The sequence below is a fragment of the Coturnix japonica genome, chromosome 2 (genome assembly GCF_001577835.2).
Source record: "Coturnix japonica isolate 7356 chromosome 2, Coturnix japonica 2.1, whole genome shotgun sequence".
NCBI lineage: Eukaryota > Metazoa > Chordata > Aves > Galliformes > Phasianidae > Coturnix > Coturnix japonica.
Genome location: NC_029517.1, coordinates 70,416,095 through 70,429,591, shown reverse-complemented (window position 1 = coordinate 70,429,591; position 13,497 = coordinate 70,416,095). Strand labels below are relative to the sequence as shown.

At 37.9% G+C, this 13,497-nt stretch overlaps 1 long non-coding RNA gene across 1 annotated transcript in view; it reads right to left on the bottom strand.

Annotated features, from left to right (window-relative positions):
- LOC107309736 overlaps positions 1-13,497 on the bottom strand; it is a 76,117-nt gene that overhangs the window by 33,729 nt on the left and 28,891 nt on the right. Inside the window, exon 3 of the long non-coding RNA XR_001553311.2 lies at positions 4,329-4,500. This is a non-coding gene — a long non-coding RNA (uncharacterized LOC107309736). The remainder of the gene's footprint in view (positions 1-4,328; positions 4,501-13,497) is intronic.

Sequence of the window (13,497 nt, the reverse complement as noted above, 5' to 3'; positions counted from 1 at the left end):
ATGTGTGTATATATATATATATATATATATAAAGGTGCTTTCTAATTTTACAAAAGAAATTAATGTCTTAGTAGTGCAGAATGGCCTGCTTTCTGATATCTTTCAAAAATCAAATAGACCTATGAGCATGTGACACTCTCACAAATAACTTAAAAGGTGACTTGAGGGATTTGCTTTTTTGACCTGCTTGGGAAGAGAAATGAGGGAGGGGTGAGGAACTAATAATTGTGTAAATACAACAGGCTAAATCCTTCAGCCATAAACCAGGCACACACCCAGTGATGTCAGCGTATTTGGCTTACAGTGGAAATAAAGTGACATTTTATTATACACTAAATGAGATATTTTTCTTGCCCAGAATGAGGGAAAAGTGCAAACAGGTGCTGGCTCAGCAGGAATGGAAACTCAAGAATAACACTGGCTTTTACTTAGGCTGATACACATCCTGGAAGGCTAAATTTCTGTCAGTACCTTAATAAAAAATTACCTACTACTCACTCCACCTATACCTGAGTTTGAGTCTACCTTCAGGAGGTTTTGACCGTGAAGCAGACTAACGTAATTTCTCAAGTTCTGCTTCTGTGCTGTGCACAAGCAGCTGAGAGGGTAATTCCTCTCAGTCAAGGAAGCAGAGGCTGCAGTCTGCTCTGGTTGATGGGAGAAGAAAGGAGTGATTATTAACACAAGCAAGTGATTTGAGAAGACACTGTCTACCATGATCAAATAAGACTTAGTTGTCTGGTAAATCAGGAAATGTCAGATTTTCTGAAAGGTTAATAAGAGGCTCTAGAAATACATTAAATCCAATCTTACAGAGTGTATGCTGATGATTTTATGTCACAATCTTAGAAATAAGAAAGGGTATGAAAGAATATTTTAGGCAAAAGTCAGCTAGAAATTGTTGAATTTCTCCTTTCATACTGAACTGACTATCTGCCTGGTACTCTGTGCTAAAACAGGACATAGCAAGAGGCCATTTGATCTGAAAGCAGTGTTCAGATTTTTTTGTTCTTATTGAAGTGTAATTAAGTGAGTGACATGGACATGAAGTGAACAAAATTCTGCTCACTCTGGAAGTGAACAACATCAATTTCTTTCAGTTATTTATTCTAAATGGGTCGAATAAAGCTTCAGTCACTGCAGGAACTGGCAGAAGACTGTATAATGTTAAGATAACCTTTCCACTTCAGTCAGAATCATCCATTCCTCTTCTGTTTTACCTGAAGAATCACTTATAAAGGGAATTTGTAAATAAATACATTTTATATGCAACCTGTCCTCTTACCATTTTACAATCTTATAGGCATTACCAGATGCAGAAGCAAAGAACATATGGGAACAAGAAACACAAATTTTGTTATCTAGGATTAACCGAACAACTTGCAGTTTTCTGCCATAGCTTTTTGAGGCAATATTTTCTGATATATATTCAGGTTGGGATTTTATTTTTAGGTCGTTAGCCTTTCGTTTGTGAGTTTCTTTCATTGCCTTGCTGCTTTGATGAGATTTGCTTTCAGTAGTTGCTAGCAGGTTTTTACAATGTGAGCACAATTGGTTAATCCTATAATAGAAGCCTGCTGCGTGGAGAGTGCTATTTTTACTGTACATACTGTATCTCATAGCATAAGCCAGCTTTAGAATAAGATACAACTGCCATTAAATCTATACATCTCAAGAAGGACTGTGAATAGCTGCTCCTTACATACAGACATGTCCTGTGGTTCTGTTATCCTTGTTCAGACTCTAAGTAATGCCAATCTTTAGCAAATCAATACCGTTAGTTCCCATTTTTTTCTTCTTTTTCTTTGCTAACTTGATTTGTTTTTCCTGAAAAGAAACTGTGCCTGGGTATACATTGCATTAGTATCCCAGAATCATGAAATGATAAGAATATCCCTCGCTAGAAGGGACCAAAAATATCACTGAGTCCAACTCCTGACTCCACACAGGGCCACATAAAATTAAAATGCTCTATCAGAGAGCACTGTCCAAATACTTCGTGAACTCTAACAAGCTAAGCTACATGACCACTGCTCCAGGGAGACCATTGCAGAGCCTGATATCCGTTTTGTGAAAAACCCTTTCCTAAAAGTCAGTCTGACCCTTCCCCAATACAGCTCCATGCCTTTCCCTCAGATCACATCGCTTTCACCATGGAGAAGAGATCAGTGCTGCCCCTGTACTCTTCCTGTGAGGTAGCTGTAGGCTACTGTGGTACCTCTCCTCAGTCTCCTCTTATCTGGGCTGAACAAACCAAGAGACCTCAGCTGTTCCTCATATGTATTGCACTCTAGGGATCCTTACCTGCTCTGTAACCCCAGTCTGAACACCCTCTGATATTAGATTTAATAATCCTTATACATAGTGGAACCTGTGTTCAGTATGTTTAAAACAAACGCACTTGCATCTAAAAAGGAGGGAAAAGTAATGCAATCATTTAAAATGCTTTGGAGTTGATACCTTTTGTAAAGATATAAACTGAAAGACTTGGGAAGCTGCTTTGGAAACCCACAAGTTCATAGATTATTGTGTTTTAGCCTGAGGTAGGTATTGATACATTGCTTGAAGAAACACCAATGAAACAATTTAGGAGAAATTCATTGTTTACTTCTTTTTCTTTCATAGCTGCATCTCCACAAAAAGACCCACAAGTCTTTGTCATTCTCTGATATCAGATACTATAGGAGGGCGCAGTTTTGTCATTTGCTAATTTACCTGCCAAATTGTTAACCATCTGGTTAACCATCAAATTGTTGATTTACATAGAAGAGAAAAGCTCAACCTCTTCTGACTGCTCTCCCTCTCCAAACTTGAGAGGATAGCCTGCATAAAAACACAACAGTTTTCTTTACAGAAAATTTTCTTTTAATACCAAGTACAACTTGGCCTCCTGCTGCTCTTCAAAAGACAGAAAAGGCTTGTTTCCCTGCCATTCATTGAATACTGGTCTCTACAGTGAATATACATATGTTCTATGAGTTTTTCTGAGTTGTTGCTACACCTGTGCTATATCAGATGGTGAAGAATGGTGACCATGTCTATGCTTCTTGCATTTCCTGAATGATAGCTATGTCTATGTCTCTCATTGTTCTATGACCAGCTGGCTGGCCTGGTATCCACTCTATTCTGTAAGTGTTTGGCCTGCCTAAGACTCTTGGCATTTGGTGGAAAGCTCACATCTACGGGCTCTCCCTGTCATTCACTAGAGCTCAGGAATGATTTGGCCCAATACCATTCCCTTGATGCTGGGCAAGTTTCTGTGCCATGTCAGTCTCGGGGCAATGAGCTTGCCCTGGCACCACATGTATTCCTTTGCAGCAGACATGCCTGGGCCCCTTGTCATTCCCTAGAGAATCTAACTCCGTGGGCTTCTTACTGTCCTGTAGCTGACAGTCATGACTTGGCCCTATGACCCTCTCACAACAGTGAATGTGCCTTGATCCCACAACATTCTTCATCTGGTACCCATGCCTAGGCATTATGCTGCTGTCTGGTTAGTCCTTGTGCATGGATTGCCTGCTGTTGGTCACATGAGAAATGGGCATTGCTGTCATGCTACTGTGGCTTTTGCTGTGCTACTTCCACATTTTCTCCTTGTGAGCTGGCACCCCTGATGTTCACGGACTTGCCATCAACCTGAATTCCCATATTCCTTTCTGTTGAGCTGCTCTTCAGCCTTTCATTCTCCAGTCTGTATGTATATACAGAATCTCCCCTATCTCTATGCAAAATCTGGCACCTGCTCTTTTTAGCCCTTCTGGCTTGCCAGGGCATACTCAGTTTACTGTCATCCAGAACCATATATGGGTTCTGCTCTCCAGTTTTTCCTAGATGTACATTGTAAATGCTAAATTAGGGTTTTTACCACAGACTGTGGAACAGCCTCCCCCTTCACATCCTGTATATTTGTCCTGTTTCTCTTCTGTTTCTTTTTTGAAACTCCTGATTTGCGGGATAGGCAAGGACCCTTCTGTGTGCATGCATGTGCACGAAGCCTCTGGAGTACAATGGTGGGGAACCTTATGCTGATCTGGAGTGCTCGTTTAGTGTAAAATCCATCAGCACAGTTCTGACAAATACAGGGTTTTCTACCTGGCACATCAGTGCATTTATCAAGTCACAAAAAGATGCTTAAGGGGGTTTTAAGAATTTCCATGAATCATCCCAACCTGCACATACCTCAATCTGAACCCTCTGGGGGGAGACTAAAGTGACTGCAGCTGATTTACTGAGGCACAACACTCAGTCTGCCAAGGCATAAGTAAATCATGGCAGATGTGTAAGAAAAAGAATAAAGCACAGTTGTTTTCAGATGCTTATTCACTCACCCACACTAGGAGATCTGCAGACTGTAATGAGTAGGTTTATAGTTATTCCTACTGGAGTCTTCCAGTGTTCTGAAGCATGAACAGTTTGAAAACCTCTTCAGCTGTGGTTTACTCAGAGGATGTGCCCAGATCTTCCCCTGTCTTCAGTTCCCCAGGGAAGACCAAAAGGCTCCTGTACACACACACAAAGAAGTCACATTTTATTTATATTAAAAACTATGAGAGTTTTAATTGCCTCTAAACATAGCCAATTCAAATGGAACAAACCCCAAGCAAGTTGCAAGGGCTAAAACCTGACTGCATATTTTAAGACTTGGTGTGGCATTATGAAGACAGGAACAAAAGGGGCTGTAGGCCTGAGCTTGCTCCATTTTACAGTGCCTGAAGTAACACAATAGGTATGGGGAGAAGACTGAGAGCTTAAGCAGAGAAACACAACAGCTATACTGAAAACAGTCCAGCCCAGCCAAACGAACTCTAAGAAAACATGGCTACTAATCACTCACTATTATCTCTCTTATTAGAGCTGTGCTCGAGCCATGAGGCTCACATTCCCAGCCGTGCTATAATTCAAAAAGCTCTTTGGAACTATATACATCTTGATTTCAAGAACAACGCATGTATTTATGCCTCAAGTATGATTCATTTAGTGTAGAAATAAACAAAATTACCATCCAGCAGCAGTCTGAAGCCTCTAGATGCCCTGTGTTTCATATCTTACTTATTCAGTACTTAACAGCTTTGTGGTATATCTCAATATATTTTGTACTACATTTTCTGTATTAACAAAAATATTTCTTGTTTTTGAGTTGGGATGATTGATTCATATTCAGATCTGTCTACAGAAGACTGTAATTAAATTCAGGGGTGTAATTGAATCAAATAGGTCCACTAGTTAATGATACCCTCCATTACATATATGCGTGTATGTATATTTATGCATGTCAAGTGTGTCATTAGAGATAATGTGTTTATCTATGCGGAAATGCTGTATATATACCAAACATTCTCCAGTATTTTTAAGTCAGAATATTACATCACAAAGCTAGATCCAGTAGACAAAGTAGTAAAAACCTTATAGTAATGACAGCTTTCCAAAGATATTACAGATGTCTGAGACAATAGAAATACAGGTGATAGTGAACATTAAAATTCTCAGTTATGCTGAAGGCTCCCTGTGCCTAATTTAAAATCCATTATTTTACCATAAAACTTCATTTTTGGCAGGGACTCTTTTAAAATCTGATTTTTTTAAAAAAAACAACAATTATGCAATGAAAACTGAGGAGGCTTTCAACACTAGAATTATGACTGCATTTTTTATTTTGATGTATGTTGGGGTTTTCCCAAGAAGAAATGTGTTCGCCAGCTGACTTCTCTCAAATCTCTTCATGTGTAATCTGTGGCCATGGAATATTATTTCAAGCAGTTGGAAGATAATGAATATAATTGTTTAAAACTCTAAAAGAAACCAGTTAGCAAACTGACCCAGGTCTGTTCCTGTAGTCTAAGCTAAGCTCAATGTGCTTTTTTCTCTCTTGTTTTGTACACTGTATTTCTGAACATGTCCTATCACTTAAAATCATTATTTCTATGTTAAAGCCTAATTTCGACTCTGAGAATTAGTAACTGCTATCAAGGAAAATGGGGTGACAGTATTTCATGCTAGCTCAGGTCAGCTTTTTGATATAATTGCTGGATTGCTCCACTGCTCCCCCTAATTTTATAAAGATTTTTATATATTTTATTATTATTATCATCATTATTTATTTGTTTATTTGTTTGTTTGTGGTGATGGGAAAATGGGAAAAAAAGTGGGAAAACACTGAGGGGATAAATACACAGTTAACACATTCTCTCTCCTTTTTCTTCTTGTCATTACTCTCTAGTTCCTCTTGCCTGCAAAATGTTCTTTGAAAGCAAACATATTACTCAAAGAAACTGTCCAAGGAAGTTACTATTACTTTTCATTGCAGGGTTGGCCTATTGAAAGCGATTAACTTGACTATGAAGGAAAGTGAAAAACAGTCTGGGAGCAACTAGAAAATTGCAAAGCAATGCCTAACAGTTTCTTCACTGTAGGATTTAGCTCAGAGACATTACACTTAATGGAAACCCATTTACTTAGAATCATAGAATCACCGAATCATCAAGGTTGGAAAAAACCTCCAAGATCATCCAGTCCAATCATCCACCTACTACCAATATTTTCCTCTAAACCATGTCCCTCAGTACAACATCTAAACATTTATTGAACATCTCCAGGGTCAGTGACTCAACCACATCCCATGGCAGCCCATTCCAGTGCCTGACTACTCTTTCAGATAGGGTTTTTTGCTAACGTCTGACCTGAAAAAGAACTGATGTGGGCCTTTGTTTTTGTTTTCGTTTTTCATTTTTAAGTTCTATTTCTGTAACAGTTTGTCCCATGCTTCTGAATCCAAAATTTCAGTTTCTGGAGTTTTTTAAAATTCTATACAAGATCAAACAAAACATTTTGTATAAACAACTATTTCACCTCTACACACACAGTACATCTCTAACTGCATGAAAGACATGCTTTTTGTTCAGTGCTCAAATGTTAAACCTTGTAAACTGAATTTTGTCTGACTCAACTTGTAATTTTTGAATTTAAATAACTATGTTGAGCAAATACACGCTTTACTGTATTTTGCTTTCCAGATCTCTGAATTTTCAAACTTCAAACTTCAACCAGCTTCTCACCTTCCTATAGATGAAAAAATGACCCTTCCTATGTTTGTGGTTATAGATAATTGAGCAAAAGATATCAAGGAACATATGAAAAAATATGTGAATGACAACTGAGAAAAACTCTATGAAGAATTTATGACAGGATATATTAGACAGCAGTCCATTTCAAAGAACTCAGGTCAAGTGACTGATGAGTGCTAGGGATGTAGTTGAAGGGAAGCATTTTAAGGCACTGTCTCTCCCTTGTTTAAGTAAGTGCTGACATCTTGCTTGGTGATGCAGAGAAGGACCTTGCCTGAAGAAACTGATATCCCTGGATTAGGCCAACAGGTTCCTCACACTTCCTATCAAAATACTAAGGCTCTTTGAAAGTATAGCTTACACCGTATTTCCGCACATAGCCAGCTGTTTATACATTTATGTAACATAAGAAAATGGGGGCCTAGCTAGACAGTAGTGGCCATTCAAATACAGATACATAAAAAAATCTGTATAAAGTAGTACTTCTGGCCTGGCTACATTTCTGTCCCCATTTAGGGATAAGCTCACAACAGGTCCAATGCCCACACCAATATTGCACCAAGGGTATAGATCATGTTGTATAGCCTCACTATAACAGAATCACAGGCACTATAGTGGTATTTTTTAGATTTCCTAGGCACATAACCCAACTCTAGGAGCAGACTTCTGTCTATCTGTTCTTGGGATTGTTATTATATGAGATTTCAGGATGGTTTTCTTTTGTTTTTGTTTTTGTTTTGCATGAACTGAATATGATGCACCAGGTGTGCACAATTTTGGACTAGAAATATATGAACCAATGTGAAAGAAATTTCTATTGGTTGAACCACAGAAATGTTAAGAATAAAGCGAAACCTTTGCAGTACTGATGTGATCTTTTAAAAACCTCTGCTTATTTGTAATCTTTACTGGTGTGTAAAGCACAAGTGACATTTCTTTCCCAGTGTTTTCCCTGTCTCAAATGACAGTGCAACTCAGACAATAACACACAGAGCACATGATTAATGAATCTGTGTACTGAGGACAGGCCAGCTGTGGGATCACAAAGAGCTGCTTTGTGTGCATTTTACTGCATGTTCAAGAAACTCCACAAATTGATAATTTGTTAAATTAATTGACTTTCTCTGTGTAATGTTAATATAACCTCCAGTAAGAAAAAGTGCATGGATTTTTAACAAAGCAAAAATGCATAGTCAAATCCACAGAGAATGACTTAGGTCCGAAGCTTGCTACTTTGTCCTCTACTGAGGATATTAATATTAGTCAGAAGTACTTAAAAATAGCTCATCTTAAAAAAAGTAATAAAATATTAAATGTCTACTCAATTTCTAGGCCATTTACCACTGAGCATAATACAGAAATATGTGCCACATAAGGATCCCAGCAACAATGATTCCTGTTTTGTAAGGACACATGCGTAAATCCTGAAAAAGAGTGATTTACTCCAGTGAGAGGCAGAACACTGCTGTTTACTCCTTCATTCTCCAATGAAACATAACAGAGTTGATGTGAATTCAGTGAATTCCAGTAGAAGATTTGAGTTTAGATCTTTATCTTTGGTACCACCTCACTGAACTAAGAACAGAAAATCCATCACAGGTTTGAACATAGCTTTTTAGATTTTGGCCCTTAGCACTGACCACATACAAGTGGAAAATGTCCTGCAATAAAGGCAGATAGCTTCTCACAGAAAAGATATGGCTAGTCACATAAAGCTGACAAGGGGTCACAGCTGCAAGGTACCTTTTTCACATCAGAAGGAAGGGCATTAGCTTGAGACTGAGAAATAAGAGAAAGATATGAATCTCTCTAAGGGGGCAAAGGTTTCAAAGTGAGCTAGGAGGGAAGGTAGTGCAACCTGAATTAGTCCTCCTTCCCAAAACTCCACAGGGTCATATCTTTTATCCTACTGGCACAGTGTCCAAATGGGAGCTTTAAGTGAGTGCATATACACTGTCATAAAGCCACATTAAATGAGCAAGTTTGTTCTTGGGTTTGAATCAGAGAAGAAAATTATGGCATTCAGCAGTTCTATGGTCTGTTCATCTTTGATAACTGAGACCCTGACGATAAACGCATGTACTTAAATTAAACCAGGAGTGCATGTTTAATAAAATCCTGAAAAGAAGAAAGTAGCATAGAGCTGTGATATATATATACATATATCGTGCTATCTTTTGGACGTCCTTTGCTAGAGGCTTGTGGATAGTATTAAGATCAGAACAGAATCCTGGTCATATAAATCCTGGTCTAGGCACCTCATATGATCTCCAACCAGAACCTACTCAACCAAGGCAAAGACTTCCTTTCTCCTGACTCTCTCTTACTTCAGGCTCTGGGTATCAATGAAAAGTATTTTTTCTTGCAGCAGGTGCAATCAGTTTCTTGCATGCACTGAGAAACATATATTTTAGGAAGGAAAATGTCCCCACGATGAGCTGTGAAAACCCCTGCTCCAGTCCAGCAATGCTATGTGCATGTGTTATGTCCACCTGTATGAGTGCTGGATATAAGGACAGTCCTGTTTTAAAATGGTGTCATGCAAGCATGATGCCATTTTGCAGGCCTTTTAAATAGCACAGCTAAATAGCTATACAGTGAGTCTGCAAATTCCCAGAGGGAAGAATCTTTTAGTTTTATACTGGCCTATTAAAAAGAGTAAGATAAAAAGTGTGGCCTTGGTGAGACTCCACATGAGCAGGATTTCTTTAACAGATGACCAAGTCTAAGTTTTGATGGATGTCACCAGCATGCTTTGTATTTTCAAAGACAGTAGTTACATAAACATGTTTGGAGTCTTTGAGAATTTATAAAAAAAAACATTCACCTGATCAAGATTTACTCTGTTTTACTAAGGCATAACTTCAGGGCATGTAATTAGTAGTGTGCTTGACCTTGGTACCTTGTCTCAGCAAGTATTGCAGGTGCATAGTTTAAGATCCTACAGACATATGTAGTCATTATAAAAAACATGTTGTTTCCATGAGAATCTCAATATTTAGCAAGCTCTAACACTATATATTGAAATGTATATATATCATAAAATCTATGTACTGATAGTGGAAAAATCATAAGGCAAAAGCAATTCACTGTACATTGCAAAAATGTACATTACCTAATGAAAGTGTATGCTTCACATAAAAAGCAACAGAACACGTTGAAATATTTATATAGCCACCACAGAGTTGGTGCACTGTATTCTGCAAGCTACTGTGTACTCAGTGATGAAATGTCTCAGTCAAATAGTTCAATATATGAGTAATACAGGGGCAAGTAAATACATAATATAGCTGGCTTTCTTTGTTGTTTAATGATGCTTATGTGCAATTGAGTGGTAATAGCTAATGGTCAGTTGTCATTCCACTTCTTCCTTTGTATCTTCCAGTGAAAGATATTGTCAAACATTGTTTGAAACAGAATCAGAAAACACAAGAAAAAACTGTGATTGTCTATGACTGAACTAATGAAATGAGAAGAAACTGAAGGGACTACATTTTAGTATTGTTCAAAAAGTGTTAAAATTGTTTTGAAAAGGGGGTAAAACCTTTTATCAAAGTGATTTAATAACACCTTCTGTATTAGCTGTGTAATAGATTAGTGACAAAACAAGAGGTAACAGCCTCAAGTTGTGCCAGGGGAGATCTGGGTTGAATATTTGGAAAAATTTATCCTCTAAAAGAGAGGTCAAGCACTGGAACAGGCTCCCCACAGGAGAGATGGAGTCACTGTCCCAGGAGGTGCTCAAGAGATGCGTACATGTGGCACTTAGCAACATGGTTTAGTGGGCATGGTGGCATTGCCTGGTTGACAATTGGACTACATGATTCTTAATGATTTGATGGTTCTATGACAACAATTGCAGAAAACAAAACACAAAATTAAACTTTCTTGGAAAAAACCCACACTCATTAAAAACGTATTGTGGCATCAACTCATGGAGATTTAATTCATTGCCAAAGAAGCAATTCAAATGAAATGTTTATATTCAGATATTATATGATAGAATTCTACAGTTCGTGCCTTATATTTATTTCTCCCATAATAAATGTCTTAATTTTATAATGATTTTATCTCTTTACTCGCTAAACAAGAACTTCAAAGAATGGTGTTTTTACATATAAAAGAGCCACTTCTCTTTTCATTAAGCAAGATAACTAGGTATTTTCATGCATAAATTACAAGGAATATTATTGTCCTGTAGCCATACTGTGGTGGCTAAAAGCCATTTTATCTTGGTTTGATATGTTTTCATTGTACACTAAAACAATGTGGTTTTTTGCTTTTTTTGTTTTTTTTCTGTGAAAAAGGAAAATCTCATCAAATAAACAGTAAAGATTTTTGTTAGAACAAAATCCACTTCTGGCAAGATATATACATGTATGGTGGGACAAGTAGCTTTCAGAAACAGGCACATGGTGAACCTTGCATTTCAGACCTTTTTGTTGAAGATCAGCACATGCGTCTGGGCAACTGGCAAAGATTTAGAATATCCAGATGTCTGAAATCATAATGACAGACCATGGATTGTGTGAGTAAGCTGAGTGACACAGTGCATTTTGGTGAGAGCTGATAAAGATCACAATGTAATGACTGCATTTAAACATGTCATATCCTGCAGAATACAATGTAGAGAGTTCAGGGAAATGATATTAATATTTCAGAATGCATCTTTTTTTATGAAATATACATTTTGTGTATGCAGAGTACATTTTCAGGAGCTCCCTGAATTCTAAGGCTAAGATAGAAGCATCTCAGCATTGAGTCTGAATATTTCATTACATCATAAATATCATATGTTTCAGTATATAATGGAAGACAGATAACTAAATATTTGATTTTATGCCAGCCATAATAAACCATCATATGAGGAAGTGTTTTCATCATTGTGACCTAATTACAAGTGCTCTGAAATATTTGAGAATAATTTCAGAATCCAGTAAAATGAGTGACTATATTATTGCTGGATACTGTAGCAATGACATAATGACTCCGCTACAATGAGTGTCCAGCCATTATTATAGTAAAAATAAATAAATAAAATTTCCCTGCTGCTTCTAAAACAACAAAGAGTTGTTCTCAGAAAGCTTTATAGGTTGAGGTTTGCTTAGCATGTCAAGGTCCTCTTCCACTTCATTTTACCTAACTGGCTGTTTTGTGCACAGCTAGCTCTCAAATAAATTAATTCCTTCTCTTTACATCAAAAATATCCTGTTTTCTTCTAAAAATCAACAATGTGGTCTCTTAATATCTTTTGACTTCTCTGTGTTCATAGGTTAGTGCTCATTCCTGCTCAAAACATAGTTAATTTGCATTTACAGCACTCCAGCAAATTCATAATAATGATAATAATAATTCATAATAATAAGTATTATTGAGCTGCAAAGTTCACATGGCTATTTATACTTTGTTAAGTTGCAGAGATCTTTTTGTCCAGGGCTATAGCAAAAATATAGACAGTGGTTTTGCTTTGGTTTGGTTTACTTATTCTATCCATCTGCAGTGATTTAATCAGTGCAGTATTTGAATCTATTGCCTCCTGTTGCTTTGATTACACTACAGGGTTTGATCAATGACATTACTGTGTAACACATTTTATCTGTGGGACAGCTTGTTTGGCATCTGCTACAAGGCTCAGGGCAGTGTTCTGATGATCTGATAGTGCAAAATCTTTAAGCCATCACTATTCTATGGCATGCCTTACAAGAAAAACTATGCCAAAACCAATGCCAATCATAATAATAAAGATATTACACAGCTCCAAAATGAGGAAGGACACACACACACACAAAAATATTAGTAAAATAACAGCTTATCTGCTGTTATCTCTTCACCCTGGCATACATTTTAAAGAGAGGACTTACACAAAAGATCTGGAGGAGCTACCAAGTCTTTTGAGCACAGACACTTTGCGGAGACATTTGGACAAACTAGAGTCTAACCGCACAAAGTTTAAGAATAGCAGGTGACAGATTTTGCCTAGAGATGGGGGTAATTCTGTATATACATACAGACCGGGGAATGAAAGGCTGAATAGCAGCTCAACAGAGAGGAATATGGGAGTTCAGGTTGATGGCAAGTAGTATGCCCAGGCAGTCAAAAGGGCCAACTGGATCCTGGAGTGCATCAGGCAGAGCGGTGCTGGCCAGTAGAAGAAAGGGACTGTCCCACTCTGCTCTATGCTGGAGCAGCAATGAGTTCTGTGTACAGTTTTGGGTGCTGCAATAGAAAACCACACACACTGGATACTGCTGTAATGACCATCCCAGTGGACACCACTGCCCTGCCTTTATCCCTGGACTCTATAAATAAGGGAGCACTGGCAGCTGGACCGCCACTAGCCAAGCTTAGGCCTTATGGAACCATGCAAATGTGGACAGGAGAGGAGCCAAAACAGGAAGGCAGGTGACAGCCTGTTTGGGTGTGGGACAAGAGAGAG